This window comes from Triticum aestivum, chromosome 4D (genome assembly GCF_018294505.1).
Source record: "Triticum aestivum cultivar Chinese Spring chromosome 4D, IWGSC CS RefSeq v2.1, whole genome shotgun sequence".
In the NCBI taxonomy this organism is placed as follows: domain Eukaryota; kingdom Viridiplantae; phylum Streptophyta; class Magnoliopsida; order Poales; family Poaceae; genus Triticum; species Triticum aestivum.
Window position 1 is genome coordinate 221,131,747 of NC_057805.1, and position 12,008 is coordinate 221,143,754.

At 47.2% G+C, this 12,008-nt stretch overlaps 1 long non-coding RNA gene across 24 annotated transcripts in view; it reads left to right on the forward strand.

Moving 5' to 3' along the window:
* The first annotated feature begins 1,372 nt into the window (after positions 1–1,372).
* LOC123097340 (uncharacterized) overlaps positions 1,373–12,008 on the forward strand; it is a 42,670-nt gene continuing 32,034 nt past the window's right edge. For 2 of the 24 annotated variants that reach the window (XR_006447071.1, XR_006447072.1), the window contains exons 1-8: positions 1,373–1,772; positions 1,905–1,962; positions 2,631–2,805; positions 3,022–5,183; positions 5,706–5,859; positions 5,953–5,980; positions 6,142–6,258; positions 7,300–7,675. This is a non-coding gene — a long non-coding RNA (uncharacterized lncRNA). Of the gene's footprint in view, positions 1,773–1,904; positions 1,963–2,030; positions 2,061–2,621; positions 2,806–3,021; positions 5,184–5,705; positions 5,860–5,952; positions 5,981–6,096; positions 6,259–7,299; positions 7,676–8,533; positions 9,049–12,008 lie in introns of those variants that run through there. The other 22 variants (XR_006447069.1, XR_006447079.1, XR_006447078.1 and 19 more) reach the window with 22 other exon arrangements.

Sequence of the window (12,008 nt, forward strand, 5' to 3'; positions counted from 1 at the left end):
AATCTGAACGAGGGCAGAGGGGCCTCTGCCGTTGCAAGTCCCTGGTATAGAAAAAAGTGGAGGGGGCATAAATAAATTTATATCTTTTTACTAACAAGTTGTACCTTAATGCACATTATATTGGTTTAGCCATACACATGCAGAGACAGGATAAGAAACAAGAAAAAGATACAGTATATGAGAAAGATAGGAAAAGGGAGAAGGGGGGACCTCTAGGTGGAAGAATGAGTCACCGAATTCAGGCTGACACTGTCGGGGATGAAGACGACCTACCAGGATGCCTTGCTCGGGGACAACCACGATGCGAGGAAAAACAACGCCGCCAGCATCCTCACAATCGATGTGGATCCAAGCTGGCTCCGGGAGACGAGACCCACGCCCACATCGCCTCCAAGGACGCTAACGATGACGACACAATCAAGATCTGCAAGCTCGCATCCTCCATGGCGCAACTTCTCATCGAGCCCTACTACCCCTCCGTCGCTGTTGACCGGCCTGAGAGATCAAGGAGGCGTACAGCAAGCCAAACTAGGCTCACCCCATGGTCGCACCAATGAGCCAAGCTGCAGCGATGCGTGCAGGTGAGGATGAGCTTGGTCACAACAAGGAATCAAGAGGGGAATTGAGGTGTTGTTGGGAATATTGAGCTCGAGTGGAAGCAATTTTGGTGGAGCGAGGGGATGGAAGGACATGAAAAGGGGATTAGTCAAGAGCTACGTTTTTGTTTTAGAATAGTCAAGAGCTACGTGTGAGTGAGCTTCAAAAAAACGATCCTGTGCGGTTTCCACCAGAAAAATGTGTGCAGTCGGTACATCTCCGTGATCCTGCTCGGCTTCCACCAGAAGAAAAAAACCATTGGTTTGAAGACAACTCAAAAATTCCTACTAATCAGACTGTGTACAGGTGGAGTTCACATACGTGTGCTCGGCCTAAATTATATACTCCTATAATGCATATTACATCACCCTAGAAAAAAAACTCGAACCGGTAACTATCATTGTTATTTGGACTATGCATATGAAAGTATCATTTCATGTCACCATCACAAACTATCAACACAGTCGTGCAGACGTATCTGGCAAACCCACGGCTACAGCGAGGCGCCCCCAAAGTATCTCTGCTCCTAATGTCTCAGTTGGTAGTCTCCGTTCCAGGTTTATTTTCGTCCCACCTCACACGGTTTTTTTTGTACATATTTTGGTACCTCCTCCCACCTCACGCTGACCCGCCACTAGCCGAAAAAACCACGTACCGAGTCCTCCACCAGCCCCCGCGCTCTTCAGGACGTAGAAAAAATCTACGACGATTAACCAGCGATAAAAAAACCTACGAAAAATAACCAGGGAAAAAAAACCCCGGACGTACGAGCGAAGTCGCATGCCCTCCAGCGAGAACGACTCGCACGCTAGACTCCCTGCCCTCGTTCGTCGCCGCCTTCATCCCTTCGCCTCCGCCGCCCTTCATCCCTTCGCCGCCGCACTCGGTCTCACATCAAAGGCGCCCCACTCGCGGGAGAGGATGAGCTGATCTCCATGGCCAGATGAGGGAGGAATACGGGTGACGGGATGGATTTGGATCTCAAGGCGGGGAGGCCAACGTAGCCGCCCCTAGCGCGTCGAGCGAAAGCGAAGGATTTGGATCTCATGGATTTGGCTGCGTCGACCAGCAGAGGACCGCCGCCGGCTCAGCTCCTCCACCACGAAGCAACCTCCTTCCACCCCATAGCCGCCGCCCAAAACCCTAGCAATCGAGCCCCACCCATGGCGCCCTAGGTCAGATCCCCTTCCTTCTTCTTCCTCCTCTGGTTTTCTTCCTTGTTCCTGTGATGCGTGAGTGAGTGAGTGATGTGCAGGCGGCTTCTTCTTCCTCTGACCCTGCGTGTCTCTCTCTTCACTTGTCTCTAGGTGGTACAGCGGCCAGAGGAGAGGAGAGGAGGTGGAGCAGCCATCGCCTGGACGTGAGGTGAGCTTCCCCCATCCAATCTTATCTACCCCCACCACCAGGTGGCTCACAATATCTAGCACCTGCAGCAGCATGCATGCATCCATTGAGGACATGAGGTGCACACCACATTTTGATTCAGTTTTTCCCTTCTTTATTATAATTATGCCAAGGACATCTTATGCCTTACAGTAGTATTCAGATTCTCAAGTTTGTTTATTTATTTTTAGTGCAATACTGCTCTCTTGTCTGCAGGAGATTGGAGGAAAAAATATCAGAAATCGGAAACATGACTTTTTGGATCAGTTCTGGATCATTTTCTTTTTTGGTTCAGTTTATATAAGTGGTTGTTGTTTTATGTTGCTGCTAGCCATCAGAAAACGAGTTCACAGTAGGTTTCCATCCTTACAATTCATTTTGTGTTGCTCTGAACTGAAAAAATAGAGGGGATATTGTTGTGCCTAGCGTGAAGTTCACAGTAGGTTTGGCATCAATCGAGCAAACTTTGTTACAGTTTTTAGTGGATGTTGTATGTATTACATTTTTGCTTTTTCTAAAACCACATGTATCCAATAATCTGATTGCTTTTCTTTGTATGAGCACCAGTTTCTGAGCTTTCCCTCCACTATTTTTTTCCTCTCTCTCTTTCTCTCTCTCTCACTCAATCTCAACTTGGCAAGCGATGGCAGCGGTGAATGGGCAGCGCGGGCGTTGAGCAGGATCATGGGGGAGCAGGGGAGGCCAGAGGCTGCTCACCATATACATCGCCATCCATAGCCGCCCTCGTCCGCCAAGAAGCTGAGGAGGGAGGCTGACCTCCAGTGACCACTCTGCACCGCTCTGGACGACACCCTCCCCCACCAGGTTCATCCTCCTAATTCGTTTTAATCATCCCAAATTTTTTTGTCTTACCACAGTTAAGAAATATGATTCATGTTTGCTATTGCATTTGGAGCTCCATCCTTACAACTTATGGATAATATGAATACATCAAGGTGTTTTGGTTCTCCCCATTCCGTATGTTCGCAATGGAGTGTATATATTGTTGATTTATGTCATGGTGATTGAATTTGATTGCAGAGAGAAAGTGCAAAAGCTATGGGCAATCCTATATGACTGGCGCCATCAGTAAGGATTTATTTAAAGCTAGCTTACTTTTGGGTCTAAGCCAAGTTTATTTCTTTCGCAGATTTATTCACCTTATTGGGACGGTGGGGTTAATATATATACATCAACTTTGAGCATCAGCAACGCATGAAGCTTGCTTCTGAGGCTGCAACATACTTTGCAATCCCCCTGTGAAACATACTTTTGTCACTATGCACATATGGTTATTCGAACAGATTGATTTCGATTAGACTATCTTTTTCCTAATTACTTGTTATATGATGTTCTTTACTATTCAGAGGTTGTTGAAGGGAGATGGGGCTCTTCAGGCCCCTTTGGTGCAAAAGCACAAGCAACAACATCTACAGCTGACCACTTATAGCCTAGGATGTCCTGCAGATTTGATCTATTTTGGATAGAGTACATGGAATCAAACCACAGGTAATCAATTTGCTATATTCATGTGATTAGCTATAAGGAATTTATTACCTCTGTTTTATTTGCAGGATACCCAAGCAGTGCGTACAAATTGTAGTGGTGCTTGTAGCTTATCATCAATCTGCCATTATTATTTGTATGTATGTGTTCAAAATGACCACCTAGAGATTCTTGATTTGCTCCTGGCTGCACCGTTGGGTTTCTCGCGGCTTTGTTTCGTTTGAGTTCTATTGTTCAAAATTGAATTTGTTGATGCTTAGAGTTTGGACTGGTCCGTTTGATACGTCTGCACTCGTGATGCGGAACATTTTCCAACATAGTGTGGGTTCAGAAGTGAGGAAAACAATTGGCTTGCAGGGTTCAGGCTACTTTCTTGTGCTTGTTTTGCCTTGTGATTACTTGAAACTGCAACCTGCAGGTTGAATGGGCGCTTTATATTTTAGGGCGGAAGACTGAAGCAATGAAAACTGCGGCTCTTTAGTATATCTTCAGATTTGCGGCTCTTTGAGCCGTGGTACATTTGATTTGAGACCCGGATGAGGTCGGTTAAATTAGGATTAAAGTCCGCACAATAACTAGGAACACTGAACAAGCAAGGCTATTCAGATGAAGTCTGCACTTAATACTATAGGTTTCTTTTTGGGCTCTTGTACAGCTTCGCTAGCATCATGAATTAATTGTGGGATATGATGCACAGTAGTAGCTTCTTCTGTTTATTTTAGAAATCTTAGTTTATAGGTTTCCTTTTCGTCTCTTGTACTAATGTTCAGGGTAATGGAAATCTTGTATGATAATCTGCACATAGTTGATACTAACAATAGAATGATGACATGTTTGTTTTTGGGCATAAAGTTATGTGCTGATCCTCTTGCATTTGGATTCCGGTCTTACCCTGACTATGCGGATATGCTATTCTATGTTGGTTTTACGTTTCTTATTGGAAGAGTGAGATGCCCAGGACAGAATCCAGTTTGTATCAACGCCTCATTGGTAAGCACGCTCAGGTTTAATGTTACTGCAATTTCCTCCCTAATTTCAGCCCTAGGAACTATACCAGATCATCATAAGGGTGTGTGAACTCGCACCTGGTCTTGATGCTATTTTTGCTGCATGGTAGTCATTATTTTCTTATGTCTTGCCTGATGACCTCTTAAGTTCCTATTTTATTTTATTTTATTTCTCTTAAGAGTGGTGTCTCTTGCAGAATAGAATCATGTAGATTCTGCTTCATACAAGCTTCATAAAGAAATAGTTTTAAGGGAGGACTTCAAAGAGTATTTTGCCAAATTTGGTAAAGTGCGGGTAAATTGATTTTTGGTTGTCCTTTTTCTTTACAATTGGTTCTCATACTATTACTTGCAATGTTTGTTTACATACTATCCACCACCGTCTTCGCCCCATCTTAGCTTCTCCTCATCTCCACTCTCTCTCGTCGGCTAGGGATGGAGGGCAGTCAGCATCCACCTTGAGGCAGAGGGGTGGGCAGAAGGATGGTCGGTGTTCAACTCTCTACGGTTCAAAACCAAGTCCATCCAAGCCTCAAAGTATAAAGAAGGCGCCTAGACACTCGATGGGTGGTGTAAACCGTAGGGTGTCCATTGGTGGAGCCACGATGCAAGCATCCAAAACAGACATATTGTATACGAAGAATGTTCATGCTGCCAAGAGAAGTGAAGACATTGCCCATTTGTCCCCTGGTAAGCATCTATCAAGTTTGAGAGCTATTTGTTGTGCTACATATATGTCTTTGCTACAAGTCTCGAGATTTACGTAGGTGGAGTATCAGAAAATTAGGGAACCAGTTTCTGACATAAACTCTCTGTAAAACACTGTATATTCAATATTCAGACATAGAAGCCTTGCTGTGGTAGAGATCACATCAATTAGAGATAAGGGAACTTCTTAATCATGCTTTAATTTCTTAAACAAACAAGTTTTCTTTTCTAATTTATATCCAACCATATTTAGTGGGTTTTAACTATAGTTAATTTCTGACAACCAGGCTGGTGTTACACTTTTGTTCATAATAGAAAAGGTTGTTGCTACATTTGCATCCAATCCAACAATGAATTAAAAAGCGTGCATGTTATTTGGTTATTGGCCTTTGTAATTAAAAGAATCATGTTTATGCATTTAAGAAAAGGATATGTGCATGGTACTGAACAACGAGAAAAACACTGTTGACCATATCTCAAATCAAGTTATTTGGTGTATTTCAGGGTGGGCGTGTAACTAGAGAACAAAACACTATGGCGGCAAATGAGACTATCGAACCGAACTGATTGTACTGAAAACTAGGACCTAAACTTGTGCTGCTGGCCAACCTTTTCTTCAGGGAATGCCAAGATATTCGCCAAACAAAGCCATAGGATGGTATGTTCAAACATACACCTTTTACTCATCATGACATGATATTGTATTCTGTTGTGCCCTTACTCCTTTTCTATCTCCCGAGAATACTTTCAGGTGCTATACACAGAGGACAACCTATCAGGTGAGAATCGATTCGTGGCTGTTTCTCTTTTTGAACTGGTCGTTATGTGGTTCTTGGGGACTCGCACTCTGTTTTGTTTCTTTTTTACCTCCTATTTATGGGCTCCCTTCTGTTAGGGAGTCCACTAATGACCAGATGGGTATCTTGTCGCTCATCTACAGGAAGTCGGGCTCCAGTGTGTTTGGGTCAGCGTCCACGGAGGAGCAGATAACTGACGGCATTTACGCTGCCGGGCTCACTATCCTCATCACACGTGACCACAACCCACCCAACCAACTGTAATTCTTTGTTCTTACATTTCATTGCAACCTCATGGTTGACTGCACATCTTGGTTGTGTCATGTGATGGGAACATATCTTGGGTATTTGTTTTGTCATATGATGATGATTTCTTTCCAACAAGTAGTCACACTAATTAAATTCAGAAATTTGTTGGACAAGTCAACTTTGTAGATTCATAGTGTATGATTAAAGTTGGCATTAGACAAACAAAGAATGTGATCTGCCTCTCTAAATTTCCTCTAATTCTAATGTGGCACCGAATCGAGACGGAGTTGATGTGCAATTAGCTTGTTTTTTTAAGTGTGCAGCGACTTCTAGCGCTTGATTAAAATGGTCATTTGCTATTCATCATTTATTTTCTATTTTAAATCTTATTATATCTAATCAGCCCACTATTTCTTTTTTCAAGATTCTATAGTTAACACAAACTTGTTTGGGACTAAAGGCTTTGTTGTTGTTGTCTATAGTTAACACAAAATCCAATCTTAGAGTTAGCAATATAGTATACACTACCAGTCTGATACAAGCTTTATGGTAGCTTGTAAGAGCGGGGATATGTGAGCATATACCGAGCCATTCAATTATGTTACTGAAATCATTCCAAGAAAATATGCAGATTTTTAAAACATGTAAAAAGAGAAGAGAGTTGTTAATAATGATTTATAGGAAATTGGATTGGATAGTGCCGCTAGCTCGGATGGCGCCACTGAATTAATGACACTAATGCAGAGGATTGAAGTAAAATTGCAGAGATTAGAACTTGCTCTCGCCAAAGCCCCTTAAGTGATAAGGGAGACAACCAGCATAGACAACCGGCAACCACTAACCGACAACGATAATGTGCTTGTTGGATTGGTGTATTGGAATGGCTATGCATTTTAGTAGTATGCAAAATCCTTTTGCATCTATATACTTTACCATTAGGGCGCGAAACTACTAAAGAGTAGTATTGGAAAGATGCATCTGACTAGCTTATTCTGGGAGAGAAAACAACTACAACGTCACTGAATCTGATATATGTTTCCTCATTTTTGTAGGTTACAATGGTCGTGGAGCTTCTTGGATTAAACTTGCAAAGAGTAGTACTGGAAAGCTTCATTTTCGTAAGATGCTCTTGTAATTCCGAGTAGAAGAAAGCAAAGCCAACAAGGGTCGTTAGAAATTATTAGTACTCTACAAAATTTGTAACACATCATATTAATTGGGAACTCAAATCTTGGTTGCAAAAATTAGATATGTGCTATAAATGCAGGCAATACAAAAGGTAGGAAGACCATACGAAGACCAATACAAAAAGGAGGATGCATGAGCTTCAGATCTGATTGAATTTAGTCAGAAGATGGAGACTTGAAGGAGGAATTAGTGGAGAATGGGAAGGTGGATAGAACATGGGAACAAATCAAATACGTGTAGGTATGACATGGTGCTTTTTTTAATCTCTTGCGTATGTCAATATTTTTCTACAGTTACATATATACAACTGAATCACAAAGGATTTTTTTTTGATTAGGTACACCATATAATAGTCTCACATCTTGGTTTATTTATTACCCTGTTTAAATATCGACCAGCATGCTTGTCAAATTTATAATTTGTTATTTGCTTGCCTCAAGGCAATATTCTCCCAAGATATATATATATATATATATGTGTGTGTGTGTGTGTGTGTGTGTGTGTGTATACACACACATATACATATACACACATATGTGCATGCGTGCGACAAAACACTCCCATACCTGAGGTCTCAGTTAATGTTAATGTACTGCTGTTGAATTCTTCTGTCACTTTTGATACAAAGCTATAGCTAGCTATACTTTCATTTGCCAAGAAGATAAAATTGGTTATATACAGTGATTTAGTTACTTTCAGATTTTGGTTTTTTTAGAAGTGCTCCACAAATATCAACAAAAGGAGCTTGTATTTGAGGTAATAGTCTAGGAAGTTTCCGTGTCAACGAAAAATAGTACTACACGTGTGAATAAAGGGCACCTATGACATACAAAGTACTGCAATAAAATTGGAGGGCTGGGGAAGTGTTGGACTGGAGCCTCGCCCCCATGCGGTATGCTCTATCCAAGTATGTGCTCCTGTTTGCCGCATCTATATATTGGATGAAACCTGCGTGCTAATTGTGAATTATGTGCAAGTCAGTATTGAACGCTCTGTATTTCCAGAGAAGTAAGTTTCAACAGTTTCCATGACATTTCATGTATGTTCCATGCAGTAGTGTAGGTGGGAATTATATTGATGATTTCATTTTACCTTCAGCCAGCCAGGCCCACGTCTGCCAAGACTCCATCGTCGTTCCCATACAGCTGCCAGCCCAACCAGCTGGGTAGGCACCTGTGTGGTGACGCGCGGCCTCCAGGCCAACTCAGCAAGCACCTACATGGTGACATGCAAATCTTCGTGAAGACTCTGCAACCGCGCCAGCCCAGCAGCCAGCCAACGTGGCACTACAACGCCTCATCAGCTCGGACGCGCGTCGGAGCCAGGCGAGGCGGCGACAGCTGGGACGAGCTTCCTTGCCGTCCCCGATAAAGCAAGAAGGGCATGCCAGCAGCGCATTAAATGCGTTTGTCCGACGGTGCCAGAGGATAGACTTAACCACTGTGTACCTTTCCACCTCCCGTATGCAACTGTGGTGACCCCTTTTGACTATAAAAGGAGGCCCGAGGCGTACTGGAGAAGGATTCGGATCTTTTGGACTACGCACGCACCACAGCTAGTTCGAGAGCTCAAGAACACTCAAATATACACCAAAGCAGGATTAGGGTTTTACGCATCCTTGCGGCCCGAACCTAGGTAAACGATTTTTGTGCTGACTACCAGACCCGCTCTTTGCACAACCCCGCGCCTGCCAACCGTAGAAGGGATCCCAGTGATTCCATAGGTGTCGTTTTCACCGACATCTTTGGCGCGCCAGGTAGGGGGCGCAGTTGTGAAAATCCGGTCTAGCAGTTAGTTTAGCAGTTCTTCATCGCCATGGCTCCCAAGAAGAAGACGATCACGGCGATCGGTTTATCGGGAGCCGAACGGCCCGTACCAGTGCAGATGAGTGGTGGGGCGGTCGCGGACGGAAGCCGAGGCACGGCCCGCGAACACCCATATCGCTCTGGTAGTCAACGCCTGGCGAGCAGCGTCGTTCGTGCGCGAGAAGACGGGCCGCGCGCCGCCAAATCCAAAGACGGAGCCGCCGCCCCCCCCCCCCCCCGCAGGCGGCGCGGGCCCTCCAAGGGTGGCGTTCTGCCACCCATGGGTGGCGCGGCGACTTCCAAGACGCCTACGCCGGCGCCCACGACGCGCTATTCCCAGGTGACCCTGGACACCGCCATGGGAAGAGTCCTGTGCCTCATTCGCGGGACGTAGAAGGCCAGCATGCACGCCGAAGCGCTGGCGTAAATGGCGCACAGCCGCAAGGCCGTGATAGAGCTTCTAACGTGGTTAGAAGTCGGAGCGCGCCACGTTCCACGCAGCTTTCGCCGCCACCCACGTCAGCAGAAGCTTTGGCGCGCGCGCAGTTGCTCCTCGACTTTCCTCCTGCTGCGGAAAAGCTCGACGAGTGGAGAGCCACCATCCGGAGCCTCGTCGGCGTTGCCAACAAAGATGAGCCCCGACCAGCGGGGCCCTCAGGCCGGCGCTCCGTCGAGCCACCGCATGCCACTGGTGGAAGGACCGGAGGTGTTGCGGCCACGGTGCACTCTCCTCCCCCATGCCAGCCACCGCGGATGTCGGTCCGTCGTGATGACGCTTGTGATAACATTTCCATAGCATCGTCCGACCCACGGACCCACCGCGATCAGCGCCATGTTCTTCGGGAGCGAACCCATGAAGATGCTCGAACCACCATCGAGCGCCGGCGCGAAGCACGCCACCAGTCAGATAGGCGGGCGGGGCCCACTATGGACCACCCAGCACCGGGAGGCTCTGGCGGCCTACCCTACGAGGTGGGTTGCCCAGCCTTTACCCGTGAGCTGCGGCAGTTCCAGTGGCCCTCCCACCGCACGTTCAAGCCCGACGTTGGCGAGAAGTACAATGGCAAGACCCACCCGTTGGAGTTCCTCAGCATCTACACCATCGCGATGCAAGCTGCTGGAGCTCGCGACGACAAGGTGCTTGCAAATTACTTCCCGTTGGCACTTAAACCCAATGTCATGTCATGGTTGATGCACTTGCCGGCGGATTCCATTTCCTCTTGGTCGAATTTGTGTCATGAGTTTGTTGGCGCCTTCACTGGAGGCCACCAAGCTCATGGCCAGGCAAGCGATTTGCATATCATCCCCCAGAAGGAAGGTGAAAACCTGCGCAAGTACATACAGAGGTTCAGCCGGGTGCAGTACAACATCCCAGATGTTCATCCCGCCGCCGTGATCAGCGCATTCCATCAGAATATGTGCAACCGCAAGATGCGTGAAGAGCTGGCGATGAACAAGGTCAAAGATGTGGCCGAACTTTATGTTCTGGCCGATAGGTGCGCTCGAGCTGAAGAGGGGAGGAAGTACCCTAGCGAGGACGCCAGTGCGGAAACCGACTCCACAGACGAAGACACAGCCGCCCTGACGAAGAAGGGTCGGCGCCGCAACAGGAAGCGCAAGGGCAGGACCGTGCTTGCCGTTGAGGGATTCGAGGACACCGGTGCTCCCAAGAAGGCCAAGGCAGACGACCCCGACAAGGAAATTGCTGGGTGCGCCGCTTGCCGGGCCTTGGCGGCTGCCGACAAGCCAGGAGGCTCCAACAAGCAGTACTGCAAGATCCACCACACTAAGGGCCACGACCTCCAGAATTGCCGACAAGTTGAGCTGCTTGCTGAGAAGCAAAAAGCTGAGTATGAGAGGCGGGACAAGGAGAAGGGTCAGGATGGTGCCGAAGGATCCAGCAAGAAGCGTGGCGGCCAAGGAGGTCGCCGTGGCAAGGATAACCAGCAAGAGAGGCCCGCCCGGGGCCGCGACAAGAAGCAGGAAGACGACGGTCATGACGAGGATGACGAGTCCAGCGAGCATGAGTTACATAAAGCTACGGAGGCCATGTGCGTCGACGGTGGCGCCTCGCTGCACACCTCTCACCGCCAGCTCAAGCAGTGGGCGCGTGAGATAGCAGCAGCGGAACCATCATTCGATGCTCAAAAGCCACTGAAGTGGTCCAGCACGCCTATCATTTTTGACACCGAGGACCACCCTGATCGCACAACTGCGGTCGGGTGTTTGCCGTTGTTGGTTTCGCCAACAATACGCAACCTCAAGGTGACAAAAATGCTAGTTGACAGCGGGGCCGGTCTGAACTTGATCTCGCCTGTTGTGATCAAAAGGCTGCAGATTCCTGATGGAGACCTCGAGGAGACGGACACATTTCAAGGGGTCAACCCGGGAAGGAGTCAACGGAAGGGTAAGGTCACGCTGCCCGTGACGTTTGAAGGCGAGTTGAACTACAGGACAGAGAGGATTGTTTTCAATGTAGCCGAGATCCCCTTGCCCTACAACGGGATCCTCGGCCGCCCAGCACTAGCCAAGTTCATGGCGGCCTCACATTACGCCTACAACACGCTGAAGATGCCTGGGACAATGACCATCATCACCGTCCCCTCCGACAAGAAGGATGCGCTGATCTGCGCTGACCAACTCTACCGGGAGGCAGTCGCAGAAACTGCCGCCAAGGCACTTGCTCCTGCCACTGAAGCCCCGGGGGGAAGAAGACCGATAAGACCTCTCGCACCCTCTCCGGCAAGCGCACCTCTTTGGAGTGTAGT